Source organism: Mirounga leonina, unplaced genomic scaffold (assembly GCF_011800145.1).
Source record: "Mirounga leonina isolate KUSES-001 unplaced genomic scaffold, KU_Mleo_1.0 Mir_225854, whole genome shotgun sequence".
NCBI lineage: Eukaryota > Metazoa > Chordata > Mammalia > Carnivora > Phocidae > Mirounga > Mirounga leonina.
Window position 1 is genome coordinate 1 of NW_023270618.1, and position 12,052 is coordinate 12,052.

Sequence of the window (12,052 nt, forward strand, 5' to 3'; positions counted from 1 at the left end):
GAGAAAGAAGAAGAAAAAGACCTAGGGGAAGATTTAGGATATTATTTTATAACCTCACGGTGAAGTGCTTTCTACCTTTGACTCAACATCTGAAAAGTATTTAAAAAAAAAAAACTGATGAATAGAATGATATGAAAAATGACTTTTTACAAGTTTATTTATTTAGTAACCTCTAGGCCCAGTGTGAGGCTCGGCCCCCACCCCTCCCACCGAGCCAACCCGGCGCCCCTAAGAAATAACTTTCAGTGGAACCTTAAGCACCTGGCATCATCACCCTGAGCAAGGCCCAAAGACAGCTATCCAACAGAAGAAAATATTCAAGGCTTAGAGGACAGACAGAGGGCCAACCCCCTTAATATGTAAAGTACAGCTACAGGCCCAACCGATTCACCTAGCCAGAAAAGGGCCGAAGTCCGTGAACAGAGAGAGTTCAGAGGGAGAAGAAACGTGGCGCTCACACACAGGAGAAGACACTCGGCCTGATTAGAGAAGTACACAGCAAAACTGCGCTGAGGTACCCTTTCCACCACCTCTAAGAAATGGCCCTCTCCCCCGCCACCTCCCGATCTGCCCGCCCCGCGTCGCCCAGAAGCAATCCCACTCGGCCGCCGCCGCGCGGAGTTGCCGGCGAGCCTGGGGAAGGAGGGGCCGCCTGAGAAGGTCCGCCGCGCTCTCGCTCTCGCTCTCGCTCTCGCTCTCGCTCTCGCTCTCGCAGTCGCTGTCCCCGATCCGCCGAAATTCAAGGCACTCTCGCGGCGAGGGTGGCCGGGACCACCCCGCCGCCGAGGGCACAGGGGGCACAGGACCGGCCTCCGCAGAGCGCAGTGTGCAGGCACTGGGGTCCGTGCGTGTCGATCAGAGTGAGTCTCGCCGAGGAAACGGGAAGTGTTCCGTTCCGCGAATGTCATCTGGGACATCCCGTTCTCGGGACGGACCCGGCCGGGGCCCCGGACTCTGGGGCGGAAGACTGCCCGAACGACACGGACGCGAGCGGAGAAGTGCCGAGTAGGGAGGGCGCGCCGGGCACTGGCTGAGCGTGTGGGAGGCGAGATCCCATCCACCGAAGCGCTTGCTGAGTGTGCGGTACGTGCTGGGGGCGGGGGGAGAGGGGAGAGAGCAAAGTGACCAAAGCGAAGGTCTCGCCTTCACGGGCTCCCGGGAGCCCCGGGAGCTGCAGCCGTGTCAGCCGTCCCCAGTGCCGAGCCCCGGCGCGGGATGCGCGCGCGGCGGCAGGTGGGCGGCCGGCTGGGTTTGGGCTGGTGGCGCGCGAGGGCGGTCGGGAGGGTGGAGTCGGGCGGCGGCGGCCGCGCCCCCTCGGGGAGCTAAAGGCGGGGCATGCAGATTCGGAGTGGCTGTTGGGCGCGGGCCGGCCGGGGCAACCAGGGATACTCGGAGGTCTCTCGTTCCGAGGGAAGAGAAGGAACCGTCTGCACAAACGTCTAGTGGTACGGATGGAACTGTCGACGACGCAAAGGAAATGAGGCCAGGAGTGAGGGCCTGGGTTCTCACCGTGACTTGAATATGGATGATGGGAGGCCGGTGCCCAGGCGGCGGGGGCGGAAGGCTTCGCTTTCCGGCCCTGTGGGTAAGTTCGAGTGTAGGGTGTGTCTTTGTCAGCGCAGTATGTGGTGCGTTTTCTCCCGGAGGACGGTATATTAGGTGGGGTTTTGGAGGTGGGTTGTGGAACTTGCTCTGTTTTTTCTGCGCGTCGACCTGGTGTTAACACAACTTGCGGGAGCGGTGCTCGTTCTCCCAATTTACTACCGAGGTGAGAAAATAGGTTTGGATGCTTTTTCTACGCGTTTATGCTATTACGGTGTTTTGTACGGGCGTGCGGCCTTGTTTTTGTTTTGGGGTCCCTTGGAAACTCTCCCAGGGAGGACACACGTTCCTGCTTCGTCCTGTGGCGGCTGCTTGTTTTTCTTTTTCTCCGCTTCCTGCGCTTGGGCCTTGGTTTCCACGGTGTTGTTCCTTATAGGTCCCTGCCTTGCTATGTCACCCACCCGTTGCCTTTCCTTGTTGTTGCGTTTCCTTGCTCCTGTCATCCGTCCAGCCGCAGGACATTCCCTCGAACGTTAGCTCCCGGCTGTCTCCCTTTCCAACACAATCGTGTCATACAATCGTGTCATTCCGGCTGTCTCTTTTTCCCACACACTCGTGTCATTCCCGCTGATCTCAACAGCCTCACTGCTGATCCTTCCGAACCCCTTCGTCTCAGTTCTCCGACCTCGGCTACCCTTACCTAAAGCACTCACTCCCCTGGTCCGACCCTAGATCTTGTCATTACGAATTGCTCTAACCCCTTCCACATGCAGTCTTACACTGGCCAGCCACCTTCCCCCCCCCCCCCCCCCGCCTGCCCTTTGGTACCACCTACCACTTTTCACTGTCCCTTCACCCCCAAGCCACCAATGTCCTCCCATCCTTTTTATTATTATTCTTTTCTGTAGAAGCTTAAGTATTCGGTTTATTTGGATAGCATACTTGAACATATTAAAAGTTACAAAGCCTAAAATAAGCAACAAGTCAATAAAATCACAACTCAAGAATTCTTTTTCACGTGGTATCACTGACTATGAAATGCAAAAAGACTATAAATGTTTTACGTGGAATGATCTCTAACCTAATAAATTACACTAGTGTGACCAAACAGATGATCGCATACTGTGGAAGACAATAGAACATGAGCTGTTCTCCAGGACTGCTTTTTCAAAGCTTGAAAGATGAACTGACCCATCATTTTAGGGGGAAAAAGAGAAGTATGGATTACGAGGCTCTACATGTAGATTTTAAAAATTCTAATTAAAACATCTTAAGACTATTTTAGATGTTTATTTGACATTGGAAATGTAGTCGACTATCAAAGTATTTCTCTTCATCACGAAAATTCCATGTATTAAGGATTTACACAATCCGGGGAGGGCGGCGGGGGGGGGGGAGCCCTAGAAACATTTTTGTTGCCTGAGCAAGTAATTTTCAAAAAAGGCTCTCCAAAGTCTTGACTAGAGGCGTCATACTCTGCAATGAAATGCTTGAGTTCTTCAACACACCGCTCACCTATTTCATGTAAATTCTGTCTCAGCGCAAACCATACAGACTTTTCTAAGGAAGGATCTTTTTCAATCAGCATTTTCACAACCCTCCCGAAAGTTCCACAGTCTTGTCGGTAAACCTGTTCCATCTCTTTGGTTTTTGATGCTATTGCTTTAGAGCGACTGCTTAGTTGACTGTCTTCAAATAATTCTATGCCATCTGTTGCATTTGACTCAGGTTCCTCTGGCTGCTCGATAAACAACGGTGCTGTGGATCCTGGCTCATACTCAATCTCAGGTAAGTTACTCTCATCTGCCTTCTCTAGCTTCTCAGCAGCCCACTTGCCTGCAGCCTCGGCACGTTCCTTTTCAGTTAGCCTACTGGGTCTGTCTAACACCTTTGATATGTCCTCCCATCCTTACTGACCGAGATTAATTTCCCTGCACACGCCCTTGGTGCCACCTGTGCCACTGAACGTGGCCGGCAGAAAGCATAGCACCAGGCTCACGTGGCTCACCTTGGCGCCCGGTATGCCGGGGAAAACCGGACATCGTCAGCGTTTGCCACCGGGCACCCAAGAGGCCCTTCCACGAGAGGTAAAAATAAAGCATAGTGGGCAACGGCTTTATTAAAAATGGCCATACGAATTTAAACATAGCACACCTACGTTGTAAATGACTTCATAGTTTCCAGGTTCTGAAGGTCTGAATACCTGAATCTTGCGACATGCTCCGAATGCCAGGAACTGCTCGTTGGCTTGTCCTACCCGGCCTGCGGGATACCGCCTCCGGACCTCAAATCCATCCCCAACAGGTTCGGCCTCACCACGACTTCTGGTCCTTCTTGCGCTTGCATTGTCAAAAGGTAACAGCTGAAGAAATTTTTTGTGACCCTTGTTGAACTGCAAATCCTGGGGTTGGAGAAAATTCATCTAGGATATTGTCATTTTCAGACATGCGGTCGGAGATGTCCCTCGTGTAATCCCGTTCACCGTCCTCATTAGAGACCAGTCCTTTGCTTTCATCTTCTGATTCCTCTGCCGGTACCGTCATGATCGGTCTCACGGAAATGGGCGCCTCTGGCCGTGTCCGTCTCTTTGTCATCGGGGGTGGAAAGATGAAAATTTCCCAATTCTCGCTTGCAGTCAGCAAAAGCAAAATCGAGCCTTCGGAGATGGTGTCTCCCGCCTGCTTGTCTACCTTCGGGAAAGGGGAATGCGTACTTTGTTACCGCAACAAGGCAAGGAGAAAACGGAAGGATGGTGGGTGCCACGGCGACGACTTGTTCCGCGACCGCTGCATCACCCCTCTGAGGGATTCCTTCATTCCCCCATTTTCCTGATCCTTGTAGACTTTTTCGCCCTAGCTATGGATGGAGGAATAAGTGCAGGCAGGCCGAAATACGCCTAGGATGACGACACGGCAAATCGTGTCGAGATACGGGGAAAGTTAGATCGCGAAGACGCCGTGATGTGTCTTCGGTTTTGAGAGAGAGGAAAGCGGCGGCAGGAGCTGGCCCGCCACTCACAGCTAGCCGTGGTGGTCTCCGGTTGGACATACACGGTTTCGCCCAGCAGTGGCAACCTTAAAAATAAAATAGCCAGTTATTTTCCTAGTAAAATGAGTCTGTTCGGGGATGGCAGAGGCATTGCAGTTAGGGACGGACATGCAAGCTAGGGGGGAGCCTACAGGCAAGTCCGAAGAGGCAAAGGGAAGGTCAGCTTTTTTTTTTTTTTTTTTTCACTTTCTTTATTTTTTGGAAGGTCAGCTTCTTTTAGGTTTTAGGAGGACATTGGGGAGGCTTGCTTTGAACCAAAGTTCACTGGAGAAGAACAAGAGTTTGAGGTTGTGGCAGTTTCCCATCAAAGTGCAAGCGGTGGTTAGTGCCTGGTTGCTGGGGCAAGGAGGGCTCTATCCTTCTTTTTCTTACAGGCAGGAGCTGAACTGCCTATGTGAAAAGGTTCCCCCTTGTCAGAATAATTTTTGTTTTCCTTCTTCCTGCTGGTTAGGCAGGCCGCAAGGAGTGGTACGTGCCTGAGAGCTCCCCTTTCAGGGCTTTCCTGGCTCCATTTTAAGTGAGATTTCCTTTATTTATTTTCAACATCAACATCAGAAAAGGCCGCTCTGGGACCGCGACGAATCAAGACAGAAGAAGTGAGACCACTCCGTGGTCACGTCGGAACGGAGACAAAAAAAGAAGAATGTTGTCCGAACAACAAAATGCACCAAACACCCCCCCTTATCCTGGCTAATACGAGTAGCTGCTACTCCTTTACCAGTTTGCAGCTTTGGCCTCACTCTGTTTTTCCTTTCTTCCGGGTAAGATTTATTCAGTTACCCAATCACTGAATTACCCTGACTTCCCGAAAGCATCTGTAGGGCGGGGGAGATCTTTTTCCTTCTGCCCTTCGAGGTTCTTGGGGTGGGGGTGGGGGTATGGCTGGGGCTTTGTCACAAAAGACAGATTAACGAGAGAAAAACAAACGGAAGTTTATTAGTGTGTATGTCTCATATATACATGGGAGAAACTTAGGGATGAGTAACTCAATGGGGTGGCTAGAACTTGGGCTTATATAGCTCCTTAACACAGAAGGAACAGGAAAAAGAGAAAGAAGAAAGGAAAAAATAAATAAATAAATAAATGTTCAGAGAAGTGACAAGACAAAGTAAAAGGGCTTTGAGTTTCTAGGGTGGCAAACTGTAGGAAGTTAAATATAGGGGGGAATAGGAGAAGATAAGGGCCGTCCAGTAAAGTTTGTTACGTAGAGTCCTCTGGTGCCAGTCTCTGGGCCGATAAGGATCTAGGGTTGTCAGTGATCAACTTCTGTACACATTTCTGTCCTGCTTTGAGGCAAATCGGAAGAGGGCAGAGTTCTTCCTTCTATCTGTTTCAGCTCAAAATCATCTTTCTGCCAAAGTGGCATATTGGGGGGTGGGCGGTGGGGGGTGGGTTAGCAAATGCTGCTACCCTTCACACCCCATTCAAAGGAAGGCCTCGCTTGCTTAAACTGTCCCGCAAGCCCACATCCTATACGTAATAAGCCATTCCTGACACCCTCGCCCCGAAGCGCGTCCCCTCTCACTTTTGCAACTAGGATAACCCAATTCGTCTCATCACGGGCGTGTTCCTGGTGGTCTTTGGCTGGATGGTGTTGGCAAGTTATTAAGAGGCTCCACCGAAGGACCCCTCTGGTAACTGCAATATGGAATGAGTTTTGTTCTGTTTAAGAGGCAAGGTGTTCTCTTTTTTTCATTACATCCATCTGAAGGGTCTCGTGACTAAGGTCTTATTAGCTGATAATAAATGACCTTTTCCCAACAATAGCTAGCCCCTTCAAGGTCCTGGAAACCTTGCTTCCAAAATTCCTTAGAGACTTGGGCTATCCCTAACCCTTCCCAGCTGGAAAGTATATAATGGACCACTCCTCATGACCCCAGTGCAGCTCTTTCTGCCCCCGGGCCCTGTCCCCGTGCTTTCGCGAAACCGCCGTTTTGCACCCGAGACGTCTCAGGAATTCTTTCTTGTCCGTTGGCTTCGAACCTTAACGTTCTTTCCTACATCATGGGGCGCCCGGACGTGGGGAGACTCTGGGTCCAGAGTCTCATCTGGACTCAGCCTCGGTGCAAACTTGGCGAGTGCTTTCTCTTCTCTTCCTTTACTCTCATTTTCGGGGCTCTTCAAGGAGCACGGTCTTCCTGGAACACTTTCACGCCGATTGCTCAGGCTGCAATCCTCTAGCCCGTGGCAACTCTACTGGGAGGAGAAAGCCTGCCTTTTGGCTGGAAGTTAGTAGTACCCTGGCCGGGATGGTAACAAGACGCAGAGACTCGATGCCCTCTCTTATTCCTGTCCTTACACAAAGTTGTCTGTCTTGGGCACGGGCCAGCCACCTGAGTCACCAGGACGGCTGCCAACCTTAAGACTCCCGTGTGAGGTTTCCTCCTGATTGATCTAATGGGATCCCCTTCACATCCCTGGTCTAGCCGCTTCTGGCCGCGGGACCTCCAGTGGGAGCCGGCAGAAACCAGTTACCCGATGGAATTAGAACCCAACCGGGGACCGTTTCCTAGGGAAGTTCGCTGTAAGGACTGCCTGTGTTGGAATGTCGCTTGGATCATGGTGGATTTCTGTCTTTACTGTTTTCCATCAACTGAGTACTTAGTCCTCTACTAAGTACTTAAGCTACAAAATTCGGTAATTTCCCCTTGTAAAACTTTCCTAGTGTTGTCCATGGGTTAAAAACAGCAAGTTCTTGGGGCGCCTGGGTGGCTCAGTCGTTAAGCGTCTGCCTTCGGCTCAGGTCATGGTTCCAGGTCCTGGGATCGAGCCCCGCGTCGGGCTCCCTGCTCGGCGGGAAGCCTGCTTCTCCCTCTCCCGCTCCCCCTGCTTGTGTTCCCTCTCTCGCTGTGTCTCTCTCTGTCAAATAAATAAATAAAATATTAAAAAACAAAAAACAAAAAACAGCACGTTCTTTAAGGCAAGGTAAAATAAGGCATGACCTTCAAGGCGAGGTAAAATAAGGCATGACCTTCACGGCACGACCTCCAAGGCACGGTATTTCGCTCCACACGCCAGGCACCTATCTGTAGCCTAGGATGCAATGGGGAAGCTGGGGGGTGGGGAGGGGCGGGGAGGGGGACGCTAGCATCCCAGGGGCCTTTATCGGTGGCGGTGGTCACAGCGATTTCGTTCAGGGGACGCCTCGGGTCGCTTTGACACCGGGAACCTCTGACTTATCCTGTGTGGGACGCCACCCGGGAGTCGGGGGGGGGGTGGAATGGGGATTTTCTAGGTAATGGACCTTCTCTTTTCTTCAGTTCCCAAGGACTCTCCCTCGGGGTGACTTTTAACCCACTGGAAACAATTCGGATTGCAAAACGTAGGAAAGGACTGAGCTCCTGTGACACCGCATGGCCTCAGTGGGATCTATCAGTTAGATCTCTTCTGCAGGAAACAGGGCAAATGGACCTAGGTTACCTTCATTGCTCTACACCAAGGCCCCGACCTAAGGGCCTCTTGCAGAATGTGTTTGCCTGAGTGGGACGGCTAGTAAACTCCCTCCTGACATATTGGATGATAATTATCTAAATAGGCCCCCTCCGAATAAACCCAGGTTGCTGGAAGAAACATAGGCCCTCCCTAGCAAAGGGGACTCTGACACTCTCTCTCTCCCTCTCTCCCTCTCTCCCTCTCTCTCTCTCTCTCCCTCTCTCCCTCTCTCCCTCTCTCCCTCTCTCTCCCTCTCTCCCTCTCTCCCTCTCTCCCTCTCTCCCTCTCTCTCTCTCTCTCCCTCTCTCCCTCTCTCTCTCTCTCTCTCCCTCTCTCTCTCTCTCTCTCTCTCTCTCTGTCACTGTTCCTCCTCCTAATAGATGTAGGGGCTTCTTCCTCACTCATTTCCCGGGTTAATGGCTATAACTGGAGCCAACTGTGGTTAGTCTACCTCGGGATGGGGACTTTAGGGAATATTCCCAAGCAGCTGCCGAAACTCCCTTTGTTTCAGGGAAATTTCCTGTCTTCTCTGGCCCGGCGCAGACCGCCTGTTCCCCCCTTACTGGGGGGGGAACCGTGGCGTCTGTGCCTCTGTTGGAGCCGATGAGCTCTAAAACCGGGAACGCTTTCTCTGCCTTCTGGCAGCACTTGGCCTCTTCTGTCTCCCCCTCCCGCTTCTGTGTCCGCACCACCTTGGGTGCAGCCTGCACAACAGGCTTCCCTACCATCCTCGGTGGCGCAGGCCCCATGGCTCCTCCCTTCACTGTCAAGGAGCAAGAAGAGGGGCGCCTGGGTGGCTCAGTTGTTAAGCGCCTGCCTTCGGCTCGGGTCGTGATCCCGGGGTCCTGGGATCCAGCCCCGCGTCGGGCTCCCCGCTCAGCGGGAAGCCTGCTTCTCCCTCTCCCGCTCCCCCTGCTTGTGTTCCCTCTCTCGCTCGCTCTCTCTGTCGAAAAATAAATAAAATCTTAAAAAAAAATAAAATAAAATAAACAGCTGGAAAATGGGATTGGTTCCGCAACAGTTGTATAACTCAACTAGCACCTCGACCAATTCTATGGGGCTGGGATGACAAAATCGTTCCCTAAAAGCCAGAGCATACCCCGCTCTGTAGGGTTAACTATGGGCTTGTGGAGATAATGGATGACCCCACTTTATGACTGGATTGGATGATGCACTTGGGGATGCCCTTATCTCTTGACAAGTCTTCTCCCACTTGCCAGTGATTCCTTATAATTAGGATATTGTTAAGGCTAGACCTCAGACAAAAAGGGCTGCTTGATGGTTTCATCTCTCATAGTCATATTTATCCTAGAGGCCACCTCTATTGAGGTACAATTGCAAACGAGGGCTTTAGCCAAGCGCATAATAGCCCTCCTGGTTTAAAAAAAAAAAAAAAAGAGCCTCAAAGCTCACTACGGGACGGTCCCTGACTGTAATGACGTCACATCAGGTCCAGAGTGTCTTAGAGACCAAAGGCCACCAACGGACGATGGGAGGCCGACTTATTAAGTACCGGGTTATGCTTATAGATATGCCTGAAATAATACTCGAAACCTGTCAGACTTCGAACCCAGCTACCCTTATACCTGGACCCGAGCGTCGTACTTCTCTAGAGCATAACTGTTCAGAGGTTATTGATCTCGTTTATTCTAGCCAACCAGATTTAAAAGGCGCCCCTATTGAAAATACAGATGACAGTTGGTTTGCTGATGGCAACGGTTTCATGGAAAAGGGAATAAGAAAAGCTGGGTATGCTATAGTGCTCACTCGTGCTTGGCAATTATTATTGTTAAAATAATAATAATTATTATTAAAAGTTAATATTTATGCTGACTCCACATATGCTTCCCTAGTCCTACATGTCCATGGAGCAATTTGGAAGAAAAGGGGATTATTATCGAGCCATAAATCAAATATGGGCCTGAAATTAGTACTCTTCTTGAGGCTGTACACCTACCTAAGGAAGTAGCTGTAATTCACCTCAAGGACATCGAGGGATAGGACCTTAGAATCTAAAGGAAACAATTCACTAGACCGTGCAACCAAGCAGGCAGCACAGAATAAACAAGTATTAAGTCTTTTATCCGTCTTAACTCCAAGAAAGTCCATAAGTCCAGTCCCTTCAGACCAAGAAATGCCCAGGACTGGCTTGTTAATAATGAAGGAAAAAAATCTTTTTTTTTTTTTTTAAGACTTTATTTATTTGGCAGAGAGAGACACAGCGAGAGAGGGAACGCAAGCAGGGAGAGTGGGAGAGGGAGAGGCAGGCCCCCTGCAGAGCAGGGAGCCCGATGCGGGGCTCGATCCCAGGACCCCGTGATCACGACCCGAGCCGAAGGCAGACGCCTAATGACTGAGCCACCCGGGCGCCCTAGGAAAAAAAATCTTTATACCCAAAAGTAACCAATGGAAGGTAATACAGGATTCACACCGGGCTTCCGATTTGGGTAAAAAGGCCACGGAGGTGACAAAGACTTTGCTAAGAAAAAAACTTCTCTAGATTTGGACTCCCTTGGTCCCTACAGAGTGACAACGGACTGGCTTTTATTACACAAACTCAAAAGACGGCCCTCCGAAACTGAATAGCCCTTGATATTCTGACTGCAGTTAAAGGAGCCCAGAATTAGCTGACTGTCTCTCCTAACAGGACCCAGCGGCTGTACGACTCTAACTTGTGTCCATGGCTTCCCCCAGGCTGGACAGGCCACTGTACTCTGGGTTTGGCCTGGGTGCACGGATGCATTACTAAAACCATTACCAACCCAGTCCACCTTCCAAACTTAAAACAGTGGTGAAGACATTCTGTGTCTCATCGGTATGACCACCCAGCATCCATTTTTGTTCCCTCTTCGGTCGGAACGGAACGATGAAACTTGTTTGGCACATGGAAGCTCTTAATAAGTACATGGCCGAGGCCCTAAATGACACCCCAAACAGCATTTCTCTATTAAATAACTAAAACAGCACAAGTGCTTAAAGCAGTTTTACAAAACAGAATGACGTTAGATGTTTCAAGTGCTACCTAAGGTGAAATGTGTGCTCGCGTAAAAACAAAACGCTATGTATGCGTTCCAGATTATCACAAAATGTTTCTGGGTTTCTGGCATGAATCCAACAATCCCTCGCTTTCCTTTAATGATCGGTGAAACTCCCGGACTGGAAAAGGATTTTTGTCAACTATCAAAGGACTCGTATTTGAGCTGCTTTTTCTTTTGGTTACACGGATCATGTTTTGCTGTTTTCTCCCATGTCTCTCCACCCGGTTTCAAGACTCCTTCACTGCCGTAACTTCAAGCCAACAGATGATCCTTTCCACCTAGGAAGGTCTACACGTGCAGTCTCCCTTGGATTCAGCTGCCTCTGTCTTTGGTAACTCCTATTATCTGTATACGCCCCGACTGACCAACGTGGACCCATGGGTAGGGACATCTCTATGCCCCGATTCAGCAGGAAGAAGTTACAGAAGATGAGACCTTCCACCCTCAAAACCTTGAAGATTTAAGGGTCAAAATTGTTCAGGGGGGAAAGATACGGGAAACAAAGGCAAAAGAAAAATTATTAAATTTCCTTACTACCTATAGCCCACTGATGAAGTCCTTGAAACAGGCAGAGTGACATTCCTCTAGGGACTCAACTGCCTCGATGTTAATACCTTGCTAAGGGCAAAAGGCAATCCCAGCCTGACACCCCCCCCCCCCACCAGGATCCCGTAAGTCTACTTTAACGTACAGAAGTCCCTTTATTTCTAAACCCCCAAGATACGTGTTGGCAATCATCCCCCAAGCCTATGGCCCACCCACGATATCCATCTGAAGGGTCTCATGACTAAGGTTCTATTAGACGGTAATAAATGACCTCTTCCCAACAATAGCTAGCCCCCTCAAGGTCCTGGAAACCTTGCTTCCAAAATTCCTTATAGAGACTTACGCCATCCCTAACCCTCTCCCACCTTGAAGGTATATATCCGGCCAGCTCTTTCTGCCCACGGGCCCTGTCCCCGTGCTCTAATAAAATCACCTTTTTGCACCAA

General features: G+C 50.4%; 1 long non-coding RNA gene across 3 annotated transcripts; it reads left to right on the forward strand.

Moving 5' to 3' along the window:
* Window positions 1–16: 16 nt before the first annotated feature.
* LOC118026432 lies at window positions 17–7,081 on the forward strand. 3 transcript variants are annotated; one of them, XR_004683580.1, is made up of 6 exons: window positions 17–1,083; window positions 1,411–1,585; window positions 3,271–3,330; window positions 3,521–3,629; window positions 3,720–3,897; window positions 3,986–7,081. It is a non-coding gene; the product is annotated as an uncharacterized LOC118026432 (long non-coding RNA). The 3 variants fall into 3 exon arrangements; XR_004683581.1 differs by having other exon boundaries at window positions 18–1,083; window positions 1,444–1,585; XR_004683579.1 differs by lacking the exon at window positions 17–1,083 and having other exon boundaries at window positions 1,293–1,585.
* The last annotated feature ends 4,971 nt before the right edge of the window (window positions 7,082–12,052 follow it).